This window comes from Cervus elaphus, chromosome 20, assembly GCF_910594005.1.
Source record: "Cervus elaphus chromosome 20, mCerEla1.1, whole genome shotgun sequence".
NCBI classification, from domain to species: Eukaryota; Metazoa; Chordata; class Mammalia; order Artiodactyla; family Cervidae; genus Cervus; species Cervus elaphus.
Window position 1 is genome coordinate 28,866,300 of NC_057834.1, and position 12,409 is coordinate 28,878,708.

The 12,409-nt window shown below is 40.4% G+C and overlaps 1 pseudogene; it reads left to right on the forward strand.

Moving 5' to 3' along the window:
* Window positions 1-5,467: 5,467 nt before the first annotated feature.
* LOC122678335 lies at window positions 5,468-6,980 on the forward strand (annotated as a pseudogene).
* Window positions 6,981-12,409: the final 5,429 nt, after the last annotated feature.

Here is a 12,409-nt window from a genome sequence, read left to right on the forward strand (position 1 = left end):
TTTTCTCTGAAGCAGGACATAACCTTTATTGACATTGTGGCTGCTGCCACATCTGTTATGCTGACAGAGAGAAGGAACTGGCCCAATTCTTATGATGGATTTGGCAATGTCAAACCTTCAGCACAATTTGTAATGGGGCAAAAGGAAGCTTGTTGCTAGCGGAAGTTTCCCCCCGCAACACTGTGGGTATGAAGAGGACTGTCCCCATCCTCCTAGCACCAAAATCCTCTCATCACCTCTGAAGTGAACCAGAGAGATATAAACTCCATTTATGGAGAAGCATCTCACTTTTGCCAGCTACTGAGCATAGGAACTGGAAACAACTCACAATGTACTGCGACAAAAACGTCTTCTATACCTACATGGTGGAGCTTCCCTGTGGCTCAGTGATAAAGAATCTGTCTGCCAATCAGGAGACGTGGGTTCAATCCCTGGGCGGAGATCTCCTGGAGAAGGAAATGGCAACTTACTCCAGTATTCTTGCCTGGGAAGTCCCATAGACAGAGGAGCCTAGTGAGCTATAGTCCACGTGTCACAAAGGTGTCAGACATGACTTAGTGACTAAACAACAACAAACCCGCATAGTAACCCTATAAATCGATGTCCCAGAGACAAGTAAACACAGAAAATGAAGAAGAAATTAACTGCGCAAGATCTGCTGAACAGAGAGAGCTGTGCATGTGGATCCATGTCAGTCCATGAGTGATGCGTTGCAGGGTTTATACTGGATGCAATTTCGCCAAGTGCACTGTGTAAAATAAGCTCATTCTGTACCCCCAGTCCAGGACATCTCTACTCCAGTACAGAGTACTTTATGATTTAGCAATCTTAACCAGACTTGGCATTCATAGGAGAGGCTGTAGTTACAGACCATACTGAACTGAGGTCCTCTGGAGGTAATAAAACACTAAGGAGATGCTATCTCATGGATTTGGAGCATGTCATTCCCTTGAAAGTCAAGGAGACAGCTGATTTAAAGTTTCCAGCTAGGTCACAGAAAAGTCAGTCGTGGCTGCTTCCAGCTGAGTTCAGAGTTTGAATATTTATGGTGTCAATCTGAAATCCAGATAACCACAAATAATATAAATCCATTAACTCCCCTGCACAAGAAAAGCTTTTTGGCTGCTAATGCCTTGATTGCTAGGCTACCACAGGATTGGTGTGTGGATTTCTTGCTTTCGGGCTTTCTTTTTTTTTTTTTCTCTCTCTGTCTCTCCTTCTGTCTCTCTCCATGTCTATCCGTCTGTTTGTTTGTCTATCTCCACATCAACCCCCGCCTTTAGTGACTGTGTAAAGTTATACCAAGATACTCTACACTGATGGAGACAACTTTCCAGGAAAAATAAGCAGGAACAGCAATGCTGGGACTGTCTGGCCTCCTCTGTGCATGGCATTTATTATTGAAATGTTATAGTTTTGATCATCTGAGAACCACAGTGCTGGTTTATTTCTACCACTTACATGAAGTGAAGTGAAAGTCCTTCAGTCATGTTCAACTCTTTGTGACTCCTTGGACTCCTCAACTCTCCAGGCCAGAATACTGGAGTGGGTAGCCCTTCCCTTCTCCAGGGGGTCTTCCCATCCCCGGGATTGAACCCAGGTCTCCTGCACTGCAGGAGGATTCTTTACCAACTGAATTATGAGGGAAGCCCACTTACATAGAAAGTGGATATTATTCACCAGATTATTGAACCTGAAGTCCTCTAGCATATTTTCTTCTCTGTAAGCAAAATTTTGCCCATGAAATAAAAACCATATCTTCTCTGTTCTCAACTACCCTAGAAGGCAGTAAGTGGGAGTGCCCAGATAAAGAATAGTAGCATGGACTTGTATTATATGACACTTGCATATATGGTATTACTGGAGTTTTATAAGAGTCAGTGTGATAGAGATTATTGTGCTCCTGTTTTGGATGAGGAAATTGAAATTCAGCATCCAGCTGAAGATCATGCAGGCATATTAAAAAGTGTCTGAAGCTCTTAGCCCGAGAGCATTCACCAAACCTTTGACTGTGCTAGTTCACTTACAAAATGCTTCAGAGTGACCTGGTTTGGAGACCCCTTGACAGAGATAATGAGACAATGAACAAAATCTCACAAAAAAGCAAAGACTGGGATGGCATGATTTGGGTCAACGGTGAGCCCTGTATCGAATTCATCCAAATCATAGCACACCTGACTGGACTTCTTTACTTTAAAAATACTGTTAAAAAAAATTTTTTTTTTAATGTGGACCATTTTTAAGTCATTATTGAATTTGTTACAATATTGATTCTGTTTTACGTTTGGATTTTGTTTTTGGCCACAGGCATGCGAGATATTAGCTCCCCAACCAGGGATCAAACTGGTATCCTATGTACTAGAAGCTAAGTCCTAACCATTAGACTGCCAGAGAAGCCCCTAAAAATACTACTGTGATCTTAAAGACAGTTGGTAAAAATCATCAATTATTCTTCCACTCCTGCCTCCCTCACCATCACCATATGTTGGTCCTGTGTTAGATACTTGAGTGTGAATGGCAACAGAGGACACCCTAGCATCAAGAAAATTACAGCCTTCAACAAAATAATATAGGCCTACCCACACCTTAGGAATAATGAATGAATCATGAAAATGTTATAAGATCAAACAATTAAACAAACACCATCTTGACATATGACACGCAAAGCCCCTCTAAAGCACTGATTCTCAATCTCCAGTGTAGAGAAAGTGTTCTCAACACTCTGCATTGGAATCACACACCAGAAATTTTTTTAAAGTACAGATTTCAGGACTCCAACCTCAGTCATCCTAATTTAAATTTCCTGGTGTAAAGCCTGGGCATGTGAATTTTTAAAGAGTATCCCAGGTGATTCTGATATACATCGAGGATTGAGAATCACTAGTTTAGAGATTCCCATTTAATGGTTTGAGAGCTCTTGCATGCCTGCTAAGTTGCTTCAGTTGTGTCCAACTATTTGCAACCCCAAGGACTATGGCCCACCAAGCTCTTCTGTCCATGGGATTCTCCAGGCTAGAATACTGGAGTAGGTTGCCATGCCCTCCTCAAGAGGATCTTCCCAACCCAGGGGTCGATCTTACATCTCCTGTGCCTCCTACATTGCAGGTGGAATCTTTACCACTGAACCACCAGGGAAGCCCCTGAAAGCTCAGGCCCTTCAAAAGATTTGTTATATTTTTATATTGTACTATATTTTTATACTATATTAGTAGGTAATGTGCCCATGGCACATATTATCCAGGCACTGCTTGAAGTACTTTATATATATTAACTCATTTTTTCCTTATAACAATCTTATGAGAAAAATACTTCTGTTACCCTCACTTTACAGACAAGGAAACTGATACAGAAAAGCATTAAGTCCCTTGCCCAGTCACAGAGCTGAGGAACAGCAGAACTGGGACTTGAACTCCAGGGATCAGAGACTTGCTATAAATCACTGCATCATGATGCTTCATGAGCCCACTCATTTAGAAATTCTAGTTTAAGGACATGTTAAAGAGCATGAGGGAATCTGGCCCTTAAATCTGTGCATTTCCATTCAGAGGGCATTTCTACTGACTTACAAGCAAAAGGGATCAGTGAAAATTATTTAGAAAACTCCCTTAGTCTCTTTAAATCTCAAGGAAGAGATTTTTAAAGTTTAGATCCACTTATACTCATTTGAAAAAACCCTGATGTTGGGAAAGATTGAAAGCAGGAGGAGAAAGGGACGACAGAGGATGAGATGGTTAGATGGCATCACCGACTCAATGGACATGAGTTTGGGTAAACTCTGGGAGTTGGTGATGGACAGGGAGGCCTGGCATGCTGTGGCTCATGGGGTCGCAAAGAGTTCGGCAGGACTGAGGGACTGAACTGAACTGAACTGATACACCCCCGGGTGTTTTTTTGTTTGTTTGTTTTTACAAAAAGCAAACTTGTGGAGTTAAAGCAGGTTTGTTTTCAGTGATAAGTCGCTTCCTGTTCTTAAGGCCAGGAGACCTTTTAAAAGCTTATTTTAAATCTCAAGTTGCTTCTCAAGCAGTCAGCATTGTTTTACAAAGTCACATTTAGATGAATCCAGGCCAAATAAATCACTAAAGTTTCAACTGTGTAACCTTCGAAAGAATGCCCCCTTCCTTAAGGATGGGGAAAAAAAAGCATAGTCTCTGGAATTTGCCTTGTTTTACAAGGCTTGCAAGTCTAAAAATACATCTAAAATATTTTTCAAACCCTATATGGTTTTGTACTTGTCCTTAACTAATGACAATAATGAATGATTATAAAAATCTAAGTCACCTCTTCATTTTTTTCCACAAGAAAATGTCAAATAAGAAAAGGTAAACCATTCCCACCTCTACATGTGAGAGTCAGAGCATCAAGAAACAGGCTTAAATAGAATCAAAGTTTTGGACAATTTCTAAGATGCATTCAGTGGCTACAAGGTACCCAACCTGGGCCCAAATACTGGGGGGTTACCCATAAGACATGGTTCCTACTGATATGACCTGCTGGGATAACTCACTTTCTGCTTCTAGGGGGAGTTCTAATTCGAACTCAGAAACAATTCCAAATTCAGTCAGTGAGACTTGTTACTCACTAATTCAAATTCAATTCATTTAAAAAATTAGTGATATCTTCACTCCAGTCAGGAATCACGCTACTCTTCACTCCATCCTACAGTCCTTCTAAGTCCTCGCCTCCAAATAATGTGGTCAGCTTTTCCTACTTTGCCCTAGGACTGTCCAGGTTTTAGCACTGGGAATACTATGTCCCTTGGGACTGTCTAGATTTTAGTACTAAAAGCCGATGTCCTGGGAAATCGCTCAATTCTGAACAAACCAGAATGATTTGTCACACTACTCTCAATATAGCCCCAAGTCTCACTTTTGAACCTCACTTTGTTCAGGGTGCCATACAAGTGAAGTATTATTGTAGCTCAGATGGTTTACAAGGATGCTCAGTCTCTAAGCCACCAGTCAGGAACTGAGGGGGAAAGTGGGTATCTTGAAAGTAGAAGCCACTGAACATAGCATTACCTAGAGCTGTTTTATCTAAATCATGGCACCATTTCATGCCAGTCTCAATATCAGTTCTTCTTCAGATAAGATATTTACCTGCAGCACCTACTGATAAGCTAGGATGAATGAAAATGACTCGGCTATCAGCTCAGACCAACACAGCACATGCAATCTCTCCAATGGCCCATCTACTGGCCAGGCCTTCATACACACAAAATTGGCTAGAACAAGCACCTTTTGGTTTTTATGGTGGGGGAAGGAAGCTACGCTCTTCCTTCCTGGGCAGCATTATCTGACAAAGAAAGCATGGGTTGGGGCTTATACAGAAAGTCTCTCCTTGTCAAAAGGAGTGGAAGGCCATTTATGCTTTTTTGTGTCTCATAAATCACTTGCTTCCATACTTGAAAACCTGAAGTCAAAATGCTCAGCCAGAACAGAGAGATGGTCACTTTGCCTTTGGCCGCATGATGCCAGAGTCATTTACAGAGCAGGTACCAACAGCCCTGCTGACTGTGTGTCATGTCATCCATCATGCGAAACTAAACCAACAAGGCGTGAAGAGATGGTTGTGGGAACTCTTGTCAGAGAGGTCAGACCACTTCATCAAGGAGGCAGGGCAACGTTTAGGATAGCTGGCCAATGGGAAGGGTTGCTCAGGGCACATTTTTAACAGGGGGCTTTCCCATATTCTATAAAGAAAATCTCAGGAGGCAGAAGTTTACCTTTACTTTTGGGCACCAAATTATATTTGAGAAAGGACTATCACTCCTAAAATATGCTACAGTCTCATTCTTCTTCCTTCCTGCTGGTCCTTTTCAATTTTTCTCTTGTTGTCAACAACTGAAGTGACTACCTTGTCAAGTTGAGAAGTGGCACTACTTTGAATATTATTCATATTTTATGAAAGATGTACTTTGTGAAGTAGACTTGTCCACTGAGCAAGGTTCAGATATTGTAGCCCCACTGCCATAACTATCTGAGCCTTGTCCTCAGTTCAGTTCAGTTCAGTTCAGTCACTCAGTCATGTCCGACTCTTTGCGAACCCATGAATCACAGCACGCCAGGCCTCCCTGTCCATCACAAACTCCCGGAACTTACTCAAACTCATGCCCATCGAGTCGGTGATGCCATCTCATCCTCTGTCGTCCCCCATCTCCTGCCCCCAATCCCTCCCAGCATCAGGGTCTTTTCCAATGAGTCAACTCCTCCCATGAAGTGGCCAAAGTATTGGGGTTTCAGCTTCAGCATCAGTCCTTCCAATGAACACCCTGGACTGATCTCCTTTAGGATGGGTTGCTTGGATCTCCTTGCAGTCCAAGGGACTCTCAAGAGTCTTCTCCAACACCACAGTTCAAAAGCATCAATTCTTCGGTGCTCAGCTTTCTTCACCGTCGAACTCTCACATCCATACATGACTACTGGAAAAACCATAGCCTTGACTAGACAGAGCTTTGTTGGCAAAGTAATGTCTCTGCTTTTTAATATGCTATCTAGGTTGGTCATAACTTTCCTTCCAAGGAGTAAGCGTCTTTTAATTTCATGGCTGCAATCACCATTTGCAGTGATTTTGGAGCCCGAAAAAATAAAATCTGACACTGTTTCCACTGTTTCCTCATCTATTTCTTATCCTCCAGACAAGCACACACAAAAAACAAATATAAGAGACAAAGTTCGGAGCCCCGCCTCGCCCCGCCCTGGAGACTGGCCCAGCGCTCCCACCGCAGACCTGCCGACTGCCCGCGGATCTGCCCTCCTTTTGAGTGCGCCGTGTCTGGTCATCCAGTGTCGAGGGTATGAAAAAAGTGGTTCAACATCTCTAGCTGGAGGCCGGGCCCAATCAGGTGAAGGTTTCCCAGGCAGCTGCAGATATTAAACAGTTCTATCTGCAAAATGCTCAACATGACCAACCCGCTGCTGACTGGAGTATCTTCAAGTACAAATCCCTTAAGACCCCAGAAAGTCTGTTCCTTTTTGTAGAAAAACGAATCTTTACAAGGTTTTCCAAACCACTTTTCATAAATCTATGACTATTCAAAAGAAAGCTAAATTTGAAGCCTGAACAAAAGCCTCTCTGTAAAGTGTCATACTATACAAACTTCTACTTTTGTTAATCCTTAATGTCTACCTCTCTGAATATTCATAATTTTCTGTTTCACAAGGGTAATTATTTTATATACACTGATGGCAGCATACAATAAAATATTTAGTATAAAAAAAGAAACCAAAAAAAATTAAAAAAAAAAAAAGAAACAAATACAGTCATTGCTCATATATCACTCAAATTTATGTAGAATCCTTTGCCTGGCACATATTTAGGATTTCAAAAGTTATTTGTTAAATAAGATGAAAAAGATGGATATTGGAAGAATAGCCCTAACCCTAACCCTATATATAAAACTACTGCAATTACCACATCAATCCTCATTTTACATGTGAGGAAACTGAATGATAAAATAGTGAAGTAATATTCTTAAGCCATGCATTTAATGCATATTTGGTCACAAGTACCCTAGGTTCAGAGCCTAAGAAATTAACCATTTAACTAAACCACATCTACTATACCGTATTCTTGCCTGTAATGTTAATGTATTACCCAGCCCTCTTTTAACAGATACCCTGAGTCTTCTACAAATCCAACCAAGAAAACAATAGAAATGTAATACATAAAGCAAACTGTAACTTGATAACAGCTTCTAACTCCTTTTTTATTTGTAACCTGTTTTAGGTAAAGTTATCCTATCTCCAGATTGGTTAGCAGAGGGTCTGGAAAAAAAAATTTTTTTTTTTAATAGACATTTAACCAGAGTTATCACTGATACTGTGGGAGGTGAAATGAATTCTCATTCAGATGATTTAATATCCATAAAGAGTTAAAATGAAATAGTTAAAATGAAAAAGAATACTCAATTTGGTGAAAATAACACTTAAGAATTACATTCTCCAGTCTTAAACCTCAATCACCAAAAACTTATTGACCTCTATTTAGATCTACTTTGGTGATTTCTTTCACTACCTGAGGATTCCAAAAAAAATGATCAATTCAATTATTCCAATAGATGTAATTTACTGTGAATCAATGGTCGTAGAGGGAGACTGATGAGATATGTAAGTATAAAGGTAATTGGAAGTGAGCTTCTGTGTGGGAAAGGAGTTACAAATATTGGAAGGGAAAGAACTAGAATTAAGGTCTTTGTTGAATTGGAATTGGAAGTACCATGTGAGTTCATGGTATTTATAAACTTCCCTGGTGGCTCAGCTGGTAAAGGATCCACCTGCAATGCAGGAGACCTGGATTTGATTCCTGGGTTGGGAAGATCCCCTGGAGAAGGAAACATCTACCCACTCCAGTATTCTGGCCTGGAGAATTTCATGGACTGTATAGTCCATGGGGTCACAATGAGTCAGACATGACTGAGCGATTTTCCCTTCCACCTTCACCCTTCATAAATATATAAACGTACATAAATATATATCTCACCATGTATACATATATCACACTATACTAAATACCATTATATATCAATCATCTATTGGTATCTACACAAAATGCACATTTAAATATGGATATAAATGTATACATAACATACATAATGTATTTGTTTCCTAGAGCTGCTAAGAAAATTACTGATTATTAGAAACTTGGTGACTTAAAATAACAGAAACTTATTTTCTCACAGTTCTGGAGGCCAGAAGTTTAAAATTAAGATGTTGGCAGGGTTGGTTCCTTCTTCATTCTCTAGAGATTCTATTCTGTCATCCTCTTCTACCTCCGGGTAGCTGTCCTTAATCATCATCTTCAGTCCATGACATTGACATTGGCTTGTAGCCATATCATTACCCTCTGTCTCCATCCTCACAGGACCTTCTTCTCTGTGTCTGTGGCTCTGTACTTCCTTCTCCCTTGTCTTATAGAGACACCAGTGATTGCATTTGAGACCCACCCAATCCAACATGATCTCATTTTAACCTAACAAGTTCCATCTGTAAACATTCTGTCTGAAAAAGTCACAGTCTGAGGTTCTGGGTGGACATGAGTTTTGGGAGGAGACTATTTAACAAATTATGCACATTCCCCAGCATTGTCTGGTGAGAGAGATTGGTAATAGTGACGCACAGAAAGTAACGAGCACAGCTAGTTTCCAGATCTTGGTTTCTAAATGCCCTTGTTAACAAAAAAGAATCAGGGATAACTTAAAGAGATGGATAATGCAGGGTCATTATACAATTCTTTCTACTCTGGAGTCAGAAGCCACTGATCAATGAAGGGTCAGAAAAGAAGAGGTCAAGAGTGAGAGTAGAGAGCAGAGCTCTCTACTGGAAGTGCTATACTTTGTCACTCTACCATCATTTTTTTGTCAACCTATCATCAATTGTTTGTATGAATATGGACAAAACACATAAGTGTGAAGGCATTTATTTCTACAGTGAGATTAGAATCAGCTGTCCGCCTGGAAGATCATAGTCTCTTGAGTTCCCTTTCAGCTTTAGGAGCAGTGGGTTATGAAACACCTCTGAAACAGAGGTGATCCTGCTACCTGAAAACTGGGTTTGCCTCTTACTGTGTCAAGCCAATAGATACAACCAAGTCAAAGTTTGGAAGAAGGAAGGATTTGCAGCAAATAAGGAGAATATCAGGGATCTTTCTCAAAGCAGTATCTCCTCAAACAGCAAAATTGGGAAAACTTTAAGCGAAGGGTGCATATTTATGAAAGGACTTGAACAGAGGAGAATTCAGCATAGAATCAGGGCAAAGATTGACAGAGTCCAAACTTGAGCTAATTAAAGTCAGGAGGATCAACATCACCATTCCCTCCTCCACCTGAGTGGGGATTTAGTGTATGGGGAGCTCTCAGTGGAGCAGAATACTTCTGCTGATAGTTATTTGGGTGGTCTTTGAGAAAGCCCCTTCACATTTCCGTGTTTCAGCATCTTATTTTTCATAGGAGAAAGGTATTGTAAACCAATGCTTTTCTAGCCAAAAACTTTATTATAACAAAATCTTATAATTTGAACCAAGTTCAAATACTTAAAAATGTTAACTAAAGCTGGTGTAGTGAAAGTGGGGATTAAAAGCTTCAAGTTGAGGGTTGACTCAACCCTCCTAGATGAAGCTGTTAATCCCAGGGAATGGCTCAGATTAAACAGTTTTATTGTAATTCCACTGTCATCAAATTGATTTGTATGCAGTTTGGAATCTCTATTTTTTATATATATATATAAAAATGAGACACACCTGAATTAGCTCTGTATTTCAAGTCTCATAAATTTTTTTTCCCACAAATCAAAACATGGTACACTTCCAAAGTCAACTCTCAGAGGTTTCAAGAAAAAAATTACATGTTAAATTCCCAGGACACTTTTATCCTATACCTAGGGTGTGCCTTAAGGGCAGGCTGAGACCTCTCCATGACCCAGTTCTATCTTTCTCAGGGAAGAGAGGTATCTCTCTCTACTAGATAAACTTTTCCTCACAGGATTTATGGCCACCCACTCTCTGGCCTGCAGGTCAAGGCATAAATGAAAAAGAAGGTCCCAGAGGGGAATTGCTAACACTTTAATGAGACAATCAGGGTTTTGGCCCTGAGGTTAAATGCCTTTGAAGATTTCAGGTTATTTCTCAGGGAAAATATTTCTGGCTGTGGCTCCTTCAGCAACCTACATCCTAATCTCATTGTCCCTAATGAATGACATAACAATTCTTGGTAAGTCTGTTTCCCCTTTCTGAAGCCTCACCTTTCTCACATTTGAAGGAGATTGGCTCCCTATAGACTGCACTGAGGGGCTCCAGTGATTAAGAAGATAAGTAAAGTGCAAGCTCCTTAATAAAGGGGTGTTACTGGAATATCAAGTCCTATCATGACTCACAGAGGAAACGTGCCCCCAACACAGGTTCCTGAGGAGTCATTAAGGCTCAGTCGTGTGTACCAAAGGAGGAGTGAGTGCTGAGTCTTCTTGCTGAAGTATACAGTTTCACTGTTATCAAGTCAACCTGGCACATAATGAAGGGGCAGGGCCACCTTCACTGAATTGATGACTGAGTTGTTCATCTAATACTTACGTGGTGAGAATGGAATGTTAAGTGCTTTTTAACAGTCGCTAAGCACATTGAAGCATTTACATCATGGTCGTTTGTTTCTTACCCAAGTTCCTAGTAAATAAGTATGGCTTTGAAGTTAAATGGAGAACAATACTAAACTCAAACTCCTCCTCCTAGGAGTTCTAGGACTAAACTGCAAGAGATGTGATCCTTTAAGGGAGAGCAATGAATTGGAAGTAAACAGAGCCTAGTTCAACTGATCCTGTGCCTGGCTTTTTCAGAGATGCTTTGCTGGGACCAGATTCCTTAAAGTGAGTGGAATTCCACAGCACCTCTGAAACAGTGCTGTCTGGAACGACTGATCATTGAGATGGCCATGAGTAAAGTAGGCTAATCACATGATGGCTTTTGCTGGGGTGGGGGACTGGGGGGAGGGAATTTGGCAAGAGAGAATCACACACTTGCTCACTAAGAATTACATATTTATGATAAATGATTCATATATCATGTAAATAAGCTTGCAGATAGGTTCAACGTGAGCCAGACCCCTGGGGATTTTACCAGCCTTTCACGTTTTCCCCAGTCTTTTCACATCTTATAGTGTGACAGAATCAATATATCTGATAGAGACACATTTCAGTTCCCTAAATGATATAATTGAGTAAACATTTTATTAGCCTGCATTTTATTGGCTTAAACTCCCTTTAACCTACATTTCCACACACTGACAATACAATAATAACAGATGTCCATAGCCCTGCATACGATATACAGCAATATCTCAAAGAGACTTCTATATTTTTAAAGAAAGATTATCGTGTTGAATTCATTTTTGTTTTGTTTTACTTGTGTTTTGTGGTCTATACAGGGTGAACAAACTATGGCTCCTTGGTCAAATCTGACCTGCTCTTTTTATTAAAAAAATTTTATTGGAGCACATCTATACCCACTCATTCACATATTGTCTAGAGCTGTTTTTGCACTACAGTGGCAGAGCTGAGTGAGTGTGACAGAAATCATGTGCAATGCAAAGCCTAAAATATTGACTATCTGGGTCTTTTCTGAAAAAGTTTGCCAATCCCTGGCCAATACTAATTCGAAAATTAGTGTTCCATATTGTAAAGTAATTAGCCTCCAACTAATAAAAATAAATAAAAAAAAAAAGAAAAAAGAAAAAAATCAGTGTTCTTGGCGTGACCCGTGTAGTAAGCAATGGTGTGCTGGAGCCTGCCCACTTCATGAGAGCTGACTGTGTACATCTCTTCTTACCTATGTGTTTCATGATGTCCTGTTGGCAGCAGGAAATTGGCCAGGAATGGAGAATTTACACCAACACACACCACAAATCAGATATTCTTTTTCCACAAAG